This window comes from Corvus hawaiiensis, chromosome 11, assembly GCF_020740725.1.
Source record: "Corvus hawaiiensis isolate bCorHaw1 chromosome 11, bCorHaw1.pri.cur, whole genome shotgun sequence".
Taxonomy (NCBI): Eukaryota; Metazoa; Chordata; class Aves; order Passeriformes; family Corvidae; genus Corvus; species Corvus hawaiiensis.
Window position 1 is genome coordinate 22,806,509 of NC_063223.1, and position 14,053 is coordinate 22,820,561.

General features: G+C 58.2%; 2 long non-coding RNA genes across 2 annotated transcripts; both read right to left on the reverse strand.

The window, feature by feature from the left end:
• Window positions 1-2,685: 2,685 nt before the first annotated feature.
• On the reverse strand, window positions 2,686-4,545 carry LOC125331858. The gene is made up of 3 exons (XR_007206243.1): window positions 4,439-4,545; window positions 3,636-3,801; window positions 2,686-3,105 (listed from the first exon to the last, which is right to left on the reverse strand). It is a non-coding gene; the product is annotated as an uncharacterized LOC125331858 (long non-coding RNA).
• A 4,757-nt stretch (window positions 4,546-9,302) lies between these two features.
• Window positions 9,303-10,580, reverse strand: LOC125331397. Its single transcript, XR_007206035.1, has 3 exons — window positions 10,501-10,580; window positions 9,970-10,050; window positions 9,303-9,519 (listed from the first exon to the last, which is right to left on the reverse strand). It is a non-coding gene; the product is annotated as an uncharacterized LOC125331397 (long non-coding RNA).
• Between the last annotated feature and the right edge of the window lie 3,473 nt (window positions 10,581-14,053).

Genomic DNA, 14,053 nt, shown 5'->3' on the forward strand with positions numbered 1-14,053 from the left:
AGAGTTGTCTCTTTCCTTACAATTACAAAGTGCTGTATTGGGTTGTATTAAAGCGACCAAACTCATACTAGCAAAGCCTGGCAGTTCTGACATGGAGCCTTTAGATTTACACCATCTTTTGTCTTGGACCTAAACCTAAATCCCAGGCATTTAGGGACAAGAAATGAATTAAGTCTTGTCTCTGTTCAGACCAAATTCCTGGCCTGTGCTGAGAGCACCATTAATGGAGCCAGCAGTGGTCATGTCTTTGCTTGAGACTGTCATAAATTGCATTTATTAATGACAGATTATATAAACTTCAGCCAAGTCTTTATCAACACTTAGGCCAGACACCAGATAAACAGTTGGCCGCAATTCTGTACTCTAATAAAATTAAACATGAACCTTGAACTCAGTGCTGTGGTTTAAACACTTCAAGAAATAAGCTGGTTGCTCAGCAGTGTGAACTGGCCACTCCTCGAAACGCAGGCAAGGCTGCTGTGCCATATCTGCTGAGGATCCTGCACCTGGCGCTCCGTGGGAGTGTCCTGGCTGCTGCCCTGGCCCCCAGTGTCCCTGCAGGATGAGGACGAGCAGAGCTGGGGCTGCCCAGAGCCCACGTGTCCGGCGCTGTCTCCCGGACTTGGCTGTGCCTCACACTTCATTTGGGATGGGTTTCCCTTCACATCTGGCCTGCCATTCCCCCTCAGCAGAGCTGGCTCTTTGCTGCCAGTCGCACTCCAGGAAATTCCCTGCTGCTGGGAAGAGGTTCCCTGCTCAGGACATGCAGGAGCTCCCAGGGACCGTGCTCCCAAAATAAAGCAAAGTGACAACACCTATATGTCATGTTTGCTAGGGGGCTGGAGCAGCTCTGGCTAAGTTAAGGAGAGCAGTGCAGTATTCATTCCTAAGGTTTTTTTTTACCAAGTCTTTGCAATCCTTTTTGATATCTGCTCTTTATTACACAACACTGTAACGATCCTTTTAGGAAAAGAGACATTTTTCATTATCCATTTCAAAGTTAACAGACACATTTCCAAGTGCCTACAATAACTGTGAGGGCTTTGCTTTCAGGTGCTTTGGCCATGATTTGGGCCAACTCCAACATTGTTTTCTGTTCCATGTCTACATTTACCTTGGTCACAACTGAAACCATGTTTTTATCAGAGGGCTGGGGTTTTCATTAAAGAAATAGTTTGACTCCATCCGAATGAGTGACATGAAACTCTGGGAGGAAATCTGAACCTCGCAACCCTTCACATCCCAAGTTCCTCACCAAAAGCATTTTGTTTGTTCTTTTTAGGCACAACAACATTGCTTTTCCCTTTCCCATCCCAGGTATCACACCAAGTTTTCTTCTTTTACATTCAAGTTGAAAAATACGCAAACTTTGTGGGGTTTTAAATCAAAAATAATATATAAGGCTTTTAAAGCTGAGGGATGGAGCACAGAAAAGCTGACCTCTGGTTGCCTTTTCATGCCAGACTGTATTCCCTGTGTTAGTGTTTCTGGAACAGCAGGGCTGAGCACAGGGCTCTCTGGGAGCAGGATGCTATGAAGGGGTAGCAGGCACCTATCCTGCCTTGAGTCTCCAGTAATTACTGCAGCACCGTCACTGTTTGCACACCAGGAATAATGCACCGGGCACCTATTTTTAGTTTTTGCTGTGCTTGACTCCAAAGTAACGTCTGCATCAAACTGATTTTAAAGTTTGTAGCACTTGTGCAGTTTCAAGGGATGATAAAGCCAGTGTTGCACTCTGAGAAATAACTGCACAGTCTGAGTTGCTGATGTAATTTAACTAATTTGCAGCTCATTGTGATGATGATGATGATGATGAGAACATAGAACATTTACTTCTTTTTTTTCCCCAAATAAAATGGGGCCATTCAGCTTCTGGAGAAAAGAACTGTCAAACCGTGCTGTTTGGCAGTCATGGAGGGAGAGGTGGGGGGGGAGAAAGATATGCCCTGGAGGGATGTTCTGGTGGGCTCCAGCATTTAAACAAGCTTCTTTTCCTGCATAGATTGGGCCATTTTCAGTACTAAATGGCTGCATTAAATGGTTTTCCAGGCCTTCTGCTGGCCCGAAAAAAAAAGCCAATGGGAGTTTAGCCTCCATAAGAAACGGAGCATCAGTTCTTGTGCCAGGTGAAACACATCATTCAAAAGCTAAACTTGTGTTTAGAGAAGCCAATAGCCTTATGTAAACAGGGACATAAAGCTGCTCCAATCCAGCTGAGCGGGTGTTGCAGAGCTGTTGCATTTTACAGCAGCTCCATGGGACCGCACCAGCTGGAGGAGAGGGCTCAGGACAGGCTTGGGGCGGAGCGGGGCGGCAGGAAGCTGAGAGAACCCCTGCTCTAGAACAGAGCAGGCTCTTCCAGAAGCAAACAAAATCGTGACTTCAGGAGCTTCCTGCTGTGCTCAAAGTTTGCCTCTGAAGACTAAGAGGTGAGCTTGTCAGAAGTCCTGGAAAATGTCTGGGAAAAGGTTTTAGGTTATTGGGTTGTGACTAGGTATAAATCTCCAGTGGGAAAAGAGCCTCTCCAGCAGTCTGCCTGTCTTAGCGTGTCTTAGTTCTTCCCAGAGTAAAGCTCACCAATTAAATGCAATATTATTTTTTATTCCAGAAGTGTAAAAATGTTCTAAGTTTTCCAGAATTGTAAAACTACTTGAAAAATACTGAACTATTGTGGAAAAACGGAACAAATATTTGGGGATTTTTCCTATGAAAAATACTTCTAAATCTTGCAGAATGAAAAATAAAGACAGTAGCTGCTGGTCTCAGCAGCCCTGTGCCCGGCTGCTGCCTGCCCAGCCCTGGCTGTGCCCAGACAAGGAGCTCCACCAGTGCTGGTGGTACCACCCAGACACCAGAGCTGGAGCCCAGAGGCGTTGCTGAACTCAAACCCTGCTCTGGCAGGAGGGGTCCCCCTTCAACTCTGGCCCGAGAGCAGGGCCAGTGCCTTTGGGGACAGAGGGTCCTCTTCTGGGTGATGGCAGTACAGCAATAAGCTGGTAATGCAGCCGTGGCAGGGACATTGGGCATGGAGATGTCAGATGACAGGTCCGGTTCTCCCACACGGAGGTGTTTTGCTGGTCTTGTGAAGGTGCAGAGCGGCACCTGTGGAGAGAGGAGGTGTCTGAGGCCCCCAGCTGCACCTGGCACACAGGGACCCTCCTCCCCAGCAGGGCCCAGAGCTGGCAAGGCTCCCCGGCACGGCTGCAGCTGCTGGCACACCTTGGCCCAGGTGGACAGCTGCCCCTCGAGGCCCCAGCCAGCAGGGGATGGCTCTGGGCAGGGTCCCTGGCCAGGAGCGGGCCCCAGAGCGCGTCTGCCTTTCAAGGGCAATCTCGGCCCCGCTCTCTCTCCTCCCCACCTTGCTTTGCCCCTGCCCGGTGCTCCTGGGGCTGCTCTTGGCCAGGCAGCCTCCGTGGGAGCAGCACTGGCTGCAGCCTGAGTGGGCTCCCCAGGACAAGGCCCAGCAATTAAGAGGCCAATTAAAGCACTGGACAGCAGCAGAACCCTCAGCAGAGTTGTTTGGACAACCACGGACTCGCCACAGCTCCACAGCAGCCTCACGGGGAATGTTTCCTGTCTACAAGCAGCCTTTAAAGGAAGCAGTTTGAGGGGGAGAGCAACAAAATACTCACCGTTTTCTCTTCCAGCAATACCAAACTCCAACACAGCACAACATCAAGACAAGCGCTGCACCACCCACGATGGCCATGAGCTCCAGCAAGCAGTGTGTTTCCCAATAGCAACCTCCTCCTGTCCCCTTCTGGTCACTGGGAACACGTGTTGTGGTGCCGGCTGAATCTGCGGGAGCAATGGGGAGCGTGAGCCCGTGCTGTGCAGCACTGCTGAGCTGGCAGCACGTTGCATACGGCCAGGACGTTCTCTGCTTCCCCAGAGCTGGGGCCTGCAGGCACCTTGCCGCCCCTGGGCACAGGCTGTGCCACCAACAAAGCCCAGAGGGCCGGGAGGAGAGCCCGGGGGCAGCGCAGCTGCTGGGGCAGGGGCTCCTTCGAGGGACACGGGCCAAAGCCATCCCTGCAGCAGCAGCTGCCCCGCGACCCTCCCTGCCCCGCGACAGCTCCCGCAGCGCAGGGGGACAGAGCCAGGCCCTGTCCGGACACACAGCAGCCCTGCCCAGTGTGGGAGCCAGGGCTGCCTCTGGGCCTGGGCTGGCGGCAGGGCTCCCGCTCGGGGCTGCTCCTGTGCCTGGGGCCTCTGGGCACTCGGGGCCGGCTCCGGGAGGCGGCTGCAGCGGGAGGGACGTGGGTGCACGAGTCCCGTTTGCCAGGGGCTGCGGAACGAGCTCCAGAGGCCTCGAAGCCAAGGCGCCTCCAGCTTTGGCTGCTGCCGGGCCCTGCAAGGGTGGCCCTGGGGGAAGAGCTGCTGCCACACAGCCCCGCCGAGGGCTGAGCCCGGCTGAGCCCGGCACAGCAATTACCTCCTGGGCCTGTGCCCGTGGCTGGCAGCTCCTCCTTTCCTGCAGCAGGGGCTGCCAATGAGCTCCTGCTTCCTGTTAGAAATGCTGCCTTCTGTACAGTATTTTGGTCCACCTCTGCAGAGAGGAAGAGGGACAGCTGGGTCAGATGGAACAGTTGCCTATGGGGAGGTGGCTTCTTCAGGAAGCAATACTTGTGAAAAGATATCAATAAGTTTCCGAAAACGTCTCAGATTTGGGGCTGGGCCAGGGCCCTCCCTCCTCCAAACAGCCACCTCTCCTGAGAAGGAGCAGGGAGGGGATCCCGCAGGGCGAGGGCACACACGGGCACAGCTGTGTCCTGGCACCTGCAGCGATGCCCCGCTGGCCACCTTTGGGCTCTGAGCTGGCAGCTCTCCCAGGGGAAAGGCCTTGACCTACCCTCATCTTCTCCCTGAGGCTCAGTCGTGGACATGGGCTGGGAAGTCGCTTGACCAACAGGTTCAGCTGCAAAGAAAGTCAGGACAGAAGAGCTCCCCTGGCACTGTTGGACATCCTCAGGCTCCCTGGGGCCGGCAGAGGAGCCGCGCCGGGCACAGCGCCCCGGGCCACAGCCCTGGGCCCGGCCCCTTCCCTCTCTGCTCTTCTCCGGGGCTGCACAGAGCACACGCAAGGAGCAACTGGCATTGCACACGGCAAGAAGGCTGACAGCTAAATGCTCCTTCCTGCCCCGACAGCGACCCTGGGGGATCACTCAGGGCTCGAGAAAGGAGCAGGGCAAGGTTTCCAGAATCCTTTGGCCTTGAGGTGACGTTAACGAGAGTGGCACCTGAGTGAGCTCTTGCCACAGTGACACTGATCATTGTGTCAGGAAAAAGGGACATTGAGAACTTGCCTCCAGCATTCTCCAAGATCTTCACACCATCATTCACCAGCACTTCCAGATAATCCAAGTCTCGTTGCCAGTCTAGAAGGGAGCAGAGATCAGAACCATTCCATGGTGTGCTGGGATCCCCTTCTGCCTTAGGGAACTGGGCACTGCAAGGGGGTTGGGCAAGGCCCTGGGAGCCAGATGCCAATGGACATGGCCAAAGCTGCAGAGGGGCCTGGGGAGCTCTGGGCTGGCTCCTGGTCCCTCTCGTCCCTCTTTGCAGGCCCTGGGCAACATCCCAGGAGGGGCGGCTGGAGCAGCCCAGGGCCCCTCAGGGCTCTCCGGAGCACTGCCACGGTGGAAACCCTCCCTACAGCCCTGGGAAATGTGCAGCAGGCAGGGCCACAACTGCCCCTCCCTCCCTCTGCTGGGACAGCTCCCACAGCCCAGGGGGACAGAGCCAGGCCCTGTCAGACAGGGCCGGCCCTGGGGGGAGAGCTGCTGCCACACAGTCCCCCCCGAGGGCTGAGCCTGCACAGCAATTACCTCCTGTGCCTGTGGCCTTGCCTGGCATCGCCTCCCATCCTTCAGGAAATGCTGCCTTCCACAGAGCCTCTATGTCCACCTCTGGAGAAAGGAAGAGGGACAGCTGGATCAGATGGAGCTGTTCCCAGTCAGGCAGGTGGCTTCTTCAGGAAGCACTTGTCAAAGATATGGATCAGGATCAGGAAAATGCCCAGGTCCTTGGGGCTGGCCAGGGCCATCCCTCCTCCAAGAAGCCATCCCTCATGATGTCCTGGGAGACCAGGAAATTGCAGGGGATCTCAGGGTGTGCATGGCCCGTGGTGCAGTTTGGGCACCCTGTCAGCTGATGCCAAATGCCTTCCTGCAGAGGCTGGGGAGGAGCTGCAGCCAGGCCAGGCTGGGAAACAGCCCTGCAGGGCGTGAAAGCAGCAGCGGGGCCGCGAGGCTGCCATGGATCCCTTCCCCTGTGCCGGGCACGGCGTGTGCAGATGTGCAGCGACAGCCCCCGGCTGCTGAGGCTCGGGAGAAGGCTGAGGGAAATGCACCCACCTTGTCCTCCCTGCACCATCTCCTTCAGAATTTGTTTCAGGACATCGTTTGACTCAAGTGATTTGTCTCCTGTAGCTTTGTTCTTTCTTTTTGGAGGACCTTAACAGAAAGTAGTTCCATTTCAGATGCGTGCATTCCACAAAACCAGTGCTCAGCCTGTGGGGTCAGCAGGGACTCACTGCTCACCCCTGCGATGGGAGCCGGGCTTGCGTGCAGGAACCAGCAAAGGAGCTGGAGGAGTCCTCCCTGCAGACACACCTGTAACTCAACAGCCAGAGAAGCTTCTGTCATCTCTGCTGCTCTGCATGGGCAGCACTGAGCTGCAGGAGCAGGGAGGGGATCCCGCAGGGCGAGGGCACACACGGGCACAGCTGTGTCCTGGCACCTGCAGCGATGCCCCGCTGGCCACCTTTGGGCTCTGAGCTGGCAGCTCTCCCAGGGGAAAGGCCTTGACCTACCCTCATCTTCTCCCTGAGGCTCAGTCGTGGACATGGGCTGGGAAGTCGCTTGACCATCACCAACAGGTTCAGCTGCAAAGAAAGTCAGGACAGAAGAGCTCCCCTGGCACTGTTGGACATCCTCAGGCTCCCTGGGGCCGGCAGAGGAGCCGCGCCGGGCACAGCGCCCCGGGCCACAGGCCTGGGCCCGGCCCCTTCCCTCTCTGCTCTTCTCCGGGGCTGCACAGAGCACACGCAAGGAGCAACTGGCATTGCACACGGCAAGAAGGCTGACAGCTAAATGCTCCTTCCTGCCCCGACAGCGACCCTGGGGGATCACTCAGGGCTCGAGAAGGGAGCAGGGCAAGGTTTCCAGAATCCTTCGGCCTTGAGGTGACGTTAACGAGAGTGGCACCTGAGTGAGCTCTTGCCACAGTGACACTGATCATTGTGTCACTAAAAAGGGACATTGAGAACTTGCCTCCAGCATTCTCCAAGATCTTCACACCATCATTCACCAGCACTTTCAGATAATCCAAGTCTCGTTGCCAGTCTAGAAGGGAGCAGAGATCAGAACCATTCCCTGGTGTGCTGGGATCCCCTTCTGCCTTAGGGAACTGGGCACTGCAAGGGGGTTGGGCAAGGCCCTGGGAGCCAGATGCCAATGGACATGGCCAAAGCTGCAGAGGGGCCTGGGGAGCTCTGGGCTGGCTCCTGGTCCCTCTCGTCCCTCTTTGCAGGCCCTGGGCAACATCCCAGGAGGGGCGGCTGGAGCAGCCCAGGGCCCCTCAGGGCTCTCCGGAGCACTGCCACGGTGGAAACCCTCCCTACAGCCCTGGGAAATGTGCAGCAGGCAGGGCCACAACTGCCCCTCCCTCCCTCTGCTGGGACAGCTCCCACAGCCCAGGGGGACAGAGCCAGGCCCTGTCAGGACACACAGCAGCCCTGCTCTGCCCTTTCCCCACCATGGGCAGCCCTTGCAGCCGCTCCCAGGTTTCGGGACGTGTCTCCCACGGAGGGAGCCCAGCAGGACTGCTCAGTGCCCGCGTGCCCCGAGCCTGCTCGGGAGAATTCCTCTGTGCTGTGCCGCTCTTGCCCGGGCTGTGCCCGCACTGCCCAGCAGCAGAGATGGCAGCTCAAGCCGCAGCAGGGCTCAGGCGCAGAGGCTCAGCAATTACCTCCTGTGCCTGTGCCTGGCATGGCCTCCCTTCCTGCAGCAGAGGCTGCCAATGAGCCACTGCTTCCTCCGGGAAACGCCGCCGTCAGCACAGCCTCTGCTTCCATCTCTGGAGAAAGGAAGAGGGACAGCTGGGTCAGGTGGAACTGTTCCCCATTTGTGTGTTGGCTTCTTCAGGAAACAATACTTGCCAAAACCATGGATAAGGATCACGTAATCATATAAACTTTTGGGATAGGCCAGGGCTCTCCCTCCTCCCAAGAGCCTCCACTCCTGATCTACCCAGAGACCAGGAGATTGCAGGGGATCTCAGGGTGTGCATGGCCCGTGGTGCAGTTTGGGTACCCTGTCAGCTGATGCCAAATGCCTTCCTGCAGAGGCTGGGGAGGAGCTGCAGCCAGGCCAGGCTGGGAAACAGCCCTGCAGGGTGTGAAAGCAGCAGCGGGGCCGCGAGGCTGCCATGGATCCCTTCCCCTGTGCCGGGCACGGCGTGTGCAGATGTGCAGCGACAGCCCCCGGCTGCTGAGGCTCGGGAGAAGGCTGAGGGAAATGCACCCACCTTGTCCTCCCTGCAGCATCTCCTTCAGCATTTGCCTCATGATTCTCAATGGCTCATGAGGTTTCTTGAGTTCTGTAGCTTTGTTCTTTCTTTTTGGAGGACCTTAACAGAAAGTAGTTCCATTTCAGATGAATGGATCCCACAAAACCAGTGCTCAGCCTGTGGAGTCAGCAGGGACTCACTGCTCACCCCTGCGATGGGAGCCGGGCTTGCGTGCAGGAACCAGCAAAGGAGCTGGAGGAGTCCTCCCTGCAGACACACCTGTAACTCAACAGCCAGAGAAGCTTCTGTCATCTCTGCTGCTCTGCATGGGCAGCACTGAGCTGCAGGAGCAGGGAGGGGATCCCGCAGGGCGAGGGCACACACGGGCACAGCTGTGTCCTGGCACCTGCAGCGATGCCCCGCTGGCCACCTTTGGGCTCTGAGCTGGCAGCTCTCCCAGGGGAAAGGCCTTGACCTACCCTCATCTTCTCCCTGAGGCTCAGTCGTGGACATGGGCTGGGAAGCTGCTTCACCAACAGGTTCAGCTGCAAAGAAAGTCAGGACAGAAGAGCTCCCCTGGCACTGTTGGACATCCTCAGGCTCCCTGGGGCCGGCAGAGGAGCCGCGCCGGGCACAGCGCCCCGGGCCACAGCCCTGGGCCCGGCCCCTTCCCTCTCTGCTCTTCTCCGGGGCTGCACAGAGCACACGCAAGGAGCAACTGGCATTGCACACGGCAAGAAGGCTGACAGCTAAATGCTCCTTCCTGCCCCGACAGCGACCCTGGGGGATCACTCAGGGCTCGAGAAAGGAGCAGGGCAAGGTTTCCAGAATCCTTCGGCCTTGAGGTGACGTTAACGAGAGTGGCACCTGAGTGAGCTCTTGCCACAGTGACACTGATCATTGTGTCAGGAAAAAGGGACATTGAGAACTTGCCTCCAGCATGTGCCAAGGTCTTCAAACCATCATCCAGCCGGGACTCCAGATAATCCATGTCTTGATCCCAGTCTAGAAGGGAGCAGAGATCAGAACCATTCCATGGTGTGCTGGGATCCCCTTCTGCCTTAGGGAACTGGGCACTGCAAGGGGGTTGGGCAAGGCCCTGGGAGCCAGATGCCAATGGACATGGCCAAAGCTGCAGAGGGGCCTGGGGAGCTCTGGGCTGGCTCCTGGTCCCTCTCGTCCCTCTTTGCAGGCCCTGGGCAACATCCCAGGAGGGGCGGCTGGAGCAGCCCAGGGCCCCTCAGGGCTCTCCGGAGCACTGCCACGGTGGAAACCCTCCCTACAGCCCTGGGAAATGTGCAGCAGGCAGGGCCACAACTGCCCCTCCCTCCCTCTGCTGGGACAGCTCCCACAGCCCAGGGGGACAGAGCCAGGCCCTGTCAGACAGGGCCGGCCCTGGGGGGAGAGCTGCTGCCACACAGTCCCCCCCGAGGGCTGAGCCTGCACAGCAATTACCTCCTGTGCCTGTGGCCTTGCCTGGCATCGCCTCCCATCCTTCAGGAAATGCTGCCTTCCACAGAGCCTCTATGTCCACCTCTGGAGAAAGGAAGAGGGACAGCTGGATCAGATGGAGCTGTTCCCAGTCAGGCAGGTGGCTTCTTCAGGAAGCAATACTTGTCAAAGATATGGATCAGGATCAGGAAAATGCCCAGGTCCTTGGGGCTGGCCAGGGCCATCCCTCCTCCAAGAAGCCATCCCTCATGATGTCCTGGGAGACCAGGAAATTGCAGGGAATCTCAGGGTGTGCATGGCCCGTGGTGCAGTTTGGGCACCCTGTCAGCTGATGCCAAATGCCTTCCTGCAGAGGCTGGGGAGGAGCTGCAGCCAGGCCAGGCTGGGAAACAGCCCTGCAGGGCGTGAAAGCAGCAGCGGGGCCGCGAGGCTGCCATGGATCCCTTCCCCTGTGCCGGGCACGGCGTGTGCAGATGTGCAGCGACAGCCCCCAGCTGCTGAGGCTTGGGAGAAGGCTGAGAGAAATGCACCCACCTTGTCCTCCCTGCACCATCTCCTTCAGAATTTGTTTCAGGACATCGTTTGACTCAAGTGATTTGTCTCCTGTAGCTTTGTTCTTTCTTTTTGGAGGACCTTAACAGAAAGTAGTTCCATTTCAGATGCGTGCATTCCACAAAACCAGTGCTCAGCCTGTGGGGTCAGCAGGGACTCACTGCTCACCCCTGCGATGGGAGCCGGGCTTGCATGCAGGAACCAGCAAAGGAGCTGGAGAAGTCCTCCCTGCAGACACACCTGTAACTCAACAGCCAGAGAAGCTTCTGTCATCTCTGCTGCTCTGCATGGGCAGCACTGAGCTGCAGGAGCAGGGAGGGGATCCCGCAGGGCGAGGGCACACACGGGCACAGCTGTGTCCTGGCACCTGCAGCGATGCCCCGCTGGCCACCTTTGGGCTCTGAGCTGGCAGCTCTCCCAGGGGAAAGGCCTTGACCTACCCTCATCTTCTCCCTGAGGCTCAGTCGTGGACATGGGCTGGGAAGTCGCTTGACCATCACCAACAGGTTCAGCTGCAAAGAAAGTCAGGACAGAAGAGCTCCCCTGGCACTGTTGGACATCCTCAGGCTCCCTGGGGCCGGCAGAGGAGCCGCGCCGGGCACAGCGCCCCGGGCCACAGCCCTGGGCCCGGCCCCTTCCCTCTCTGCTCTTCTCCGGGGCTGCACAGAGCACACGCAAGGAGCAACTGGCATTGCACACGGCAAGAAGGCTGACAGCTAAATGCTCCTTCCTGCCCCGACAGCGACCCTGGGGGATCACTCAGGGCTCGAGAAGGGAGCAGGGCAAGGTTTCCAGAATCCTTTGGCCTTGAGGTGACGTTAACGAGAGTGGCACCTGAGTGAGCTCTTGCCACAGTGACACTGATCATTGTGTCACTAAAAAGGGACATTGAGAACTTGCCTCCAGCATTCTCCAAGATCTTCACACCATCATTCACCAGCACTTTCAGATAATCCAAGTCGCGTTGCCAGTCTAGAAGGGAGCAGAGATCAGAACCATTCCATGGTGTGCTGGGATCCCCTTCTGCCTTAGGGAACTGGGCACTGCAAGGGGGTTGGGCAAGGCCCTGGGAGCCAGATGCCAATGGACATGGCCAAAGCTGCAGAGGGGCCTGGGGAGCTCTGGGCTGGCTCCTGGTCCCTCTCGTCCCTCTTTGCAGGCCCTGGGCAACATCCCAGGAGGGGCGGCTGGAGCAGCCCAGGGCCCCTCAGGGCTCTCCGGAGCACTGCCACGGTGGAAACCCTCCCTACAGCCCTGGGAAATGTGCAGCAGGCAGGGCCACAACTGCCCCTCCCTCCCTCTGCTGGGACAGCTCCCACAGCCCAGGGGGACAGAGCCAGGCCCTGTCAGGACACACAGCAGCCCTGCTCTGCCCTTTCCCCACCATGGGCAGCCCTTGCAGCCGCTCCCAGGTTTCGGGACGTGTCTCCCACGGAGGGAGCCCAGCAGGACTGCTCAGTGCCCGCGTGCCCCGAGCCTGCTCGGGAGAATTCCTCTGTGCTGTGCCGCTCTTGCCCGGGCTGTGCCCGCACTGCCCAGCAGCAGAGATGGCAGCTCAAGCCGCAGCAGGGCTCAGGCGCAGAGGCTCAGCAATTACCTCCTGTGCCTGTGCCTGGCATGGCCTCCCTTCCTGCAGCAGAGGCTGCCAATGAGCCACTGCTTCCTCCGGGAAACGCCGCCGTCAGCACAGCCTCTGCTTCCATCTCTGGAGAAAGGAAGAGGGACAGCTGGGTCAGGTGGAACTGTTCCCCATTTGTGTGTTGGCTTCTTCAGGAAACAATACTTGCCAAAACCATGGATAAGGATCACGTAATCATATAAACTTTTGGGATAGGCCAGGGCTCTCCCTCCTCCCAAGAGCCTCCACTCCTGATCTACCCAGAGACCAGGAGATTGCAGGGGATCTCAGGGTGTGCATGGCCCGTGGTGCAGTTTGGGCACCCTGTCAGCTGATGCCAAATGCCTTCCTGCAGAGGCTGGGGAGGAGCTGCAGCCAGGCCAGGCTGGGAAACAGCCCTGCAGGGTGTGAAAGCAGCAGCGGGGCCGCGAGGCTGCCATGGATCCCTTCCCCTGTGCCGGGCACGGCGTGTGCAGATGTGCAGCGACAGCCCCCGGCTGCTGAGGCTCGGGAGAAGGCTGAGGGAAATGCACCCACCTTGTCCTCCCTGCACCATCTCCTTCAGAATTTGCCTCATGATTCTCAATGGCTCATGAGGTTTCTTGAGTTCTGTAGCTTTGTTCTTTCTTTTTGGAGGACCTTAACAGAAAGTAGTTCCATTTCAGATGCGTGCATTCCACAAAACCAGTGCTCAGCCTGTGGGGTCAGCAGGGACTCACTGCTCACCCCTGCGATGGGAGCCGGGCTTGCGTGCAGGAACCAGCAAAGGAGCTGGAGGAGTCCTCCCTGCAGACACACCTGTAACTCAACAGCCAGAGAAGCTTCTGTCATCTCTGCTGCTCTGCATGGGCAGCACTGAGCTGCAGGAGCAGGGAGGGGATCCCGCAGGGCGAGGGCACACACGGGCACAGCTGTGTCCTGGCACCTGCAGCGATGCCCCGCTGGCCACCTTTGGGCTCTGAGCTGGCAGCTCTCCCAGGGGAAAGGCCTTGACCTACCCTCATCTTCTCCCTGAGGCTCAGTCGTGGACATGGGCTGGGAAGTCGCTTGACCATCACCAACAGGTTCAGCTGCAAAGAAAGTCAGGACAGAAGAGCTCCCCTGGCACTGTTGGACATCCTCAGGCTCCCTGGGGCCGGCAGAGGAGCCGCGCCGGGCACAGCGCCCCGGGCCACAGGCCTGGGCCCGGCCCCTTCCCTCTCTGCTCTTCTCCGGGGCTGCACAGAGCACACGCAAGGAGCAACTGGCATTGCACACGGCAAGAAGGCTGACAGCTAAATGCTCCTTCCTGCCCCGACAGCGACCCTGGGGGATCACTCAGGGCTCCAGAAGGGAGCAGGGCAAGGTTTCCAGAATCCTTCGGCCTTGAGGTGACGTTAACGAGAGTGGCACCTGAGTGAGCTCTTGCCACAGTGACACTGATCATTGTGTCAGGAAAAAGGGACATTGAGAACTTGCCTCCAGCATTCTGGAAGATCTTCACACCATCATTCGCCAGCACTTCCAGATCATCCAAGTTGCGTTGCCAATCTAGAAGGGAGCAGAGATCAGAACCATTCCATGGTGTGCTGGGATCCCCTTCTGCCTTAGGGAACTGGGCACTGCAAGGGGGTTGGGCAAGGCCCTGGGAGCCAGATGCCAATGGACATGGCCAAAGCTGCAGAGGGGCCTGGGGAGCTCTGGGCTGGCTCCTGGTCCCTCTCGTCCCTCTTTGCAGGCCCTGGGCAACATCCCAGGAGGGGCGGCTGGAGCAGCCCAGGGCCCCTCAGGGCTCTCCGGAGCACTGCCACGGTGGAAACCCTCCCTACAGCCCTGGGAAATGTGCAGCAGGCAGGGCCACAACTGCCCCTCCCTCCCTCTGCTGGGACAGCTCCCACAGCCCAGGGGGACAGAGCCAGGCCCTGTCAGACAGGGCCG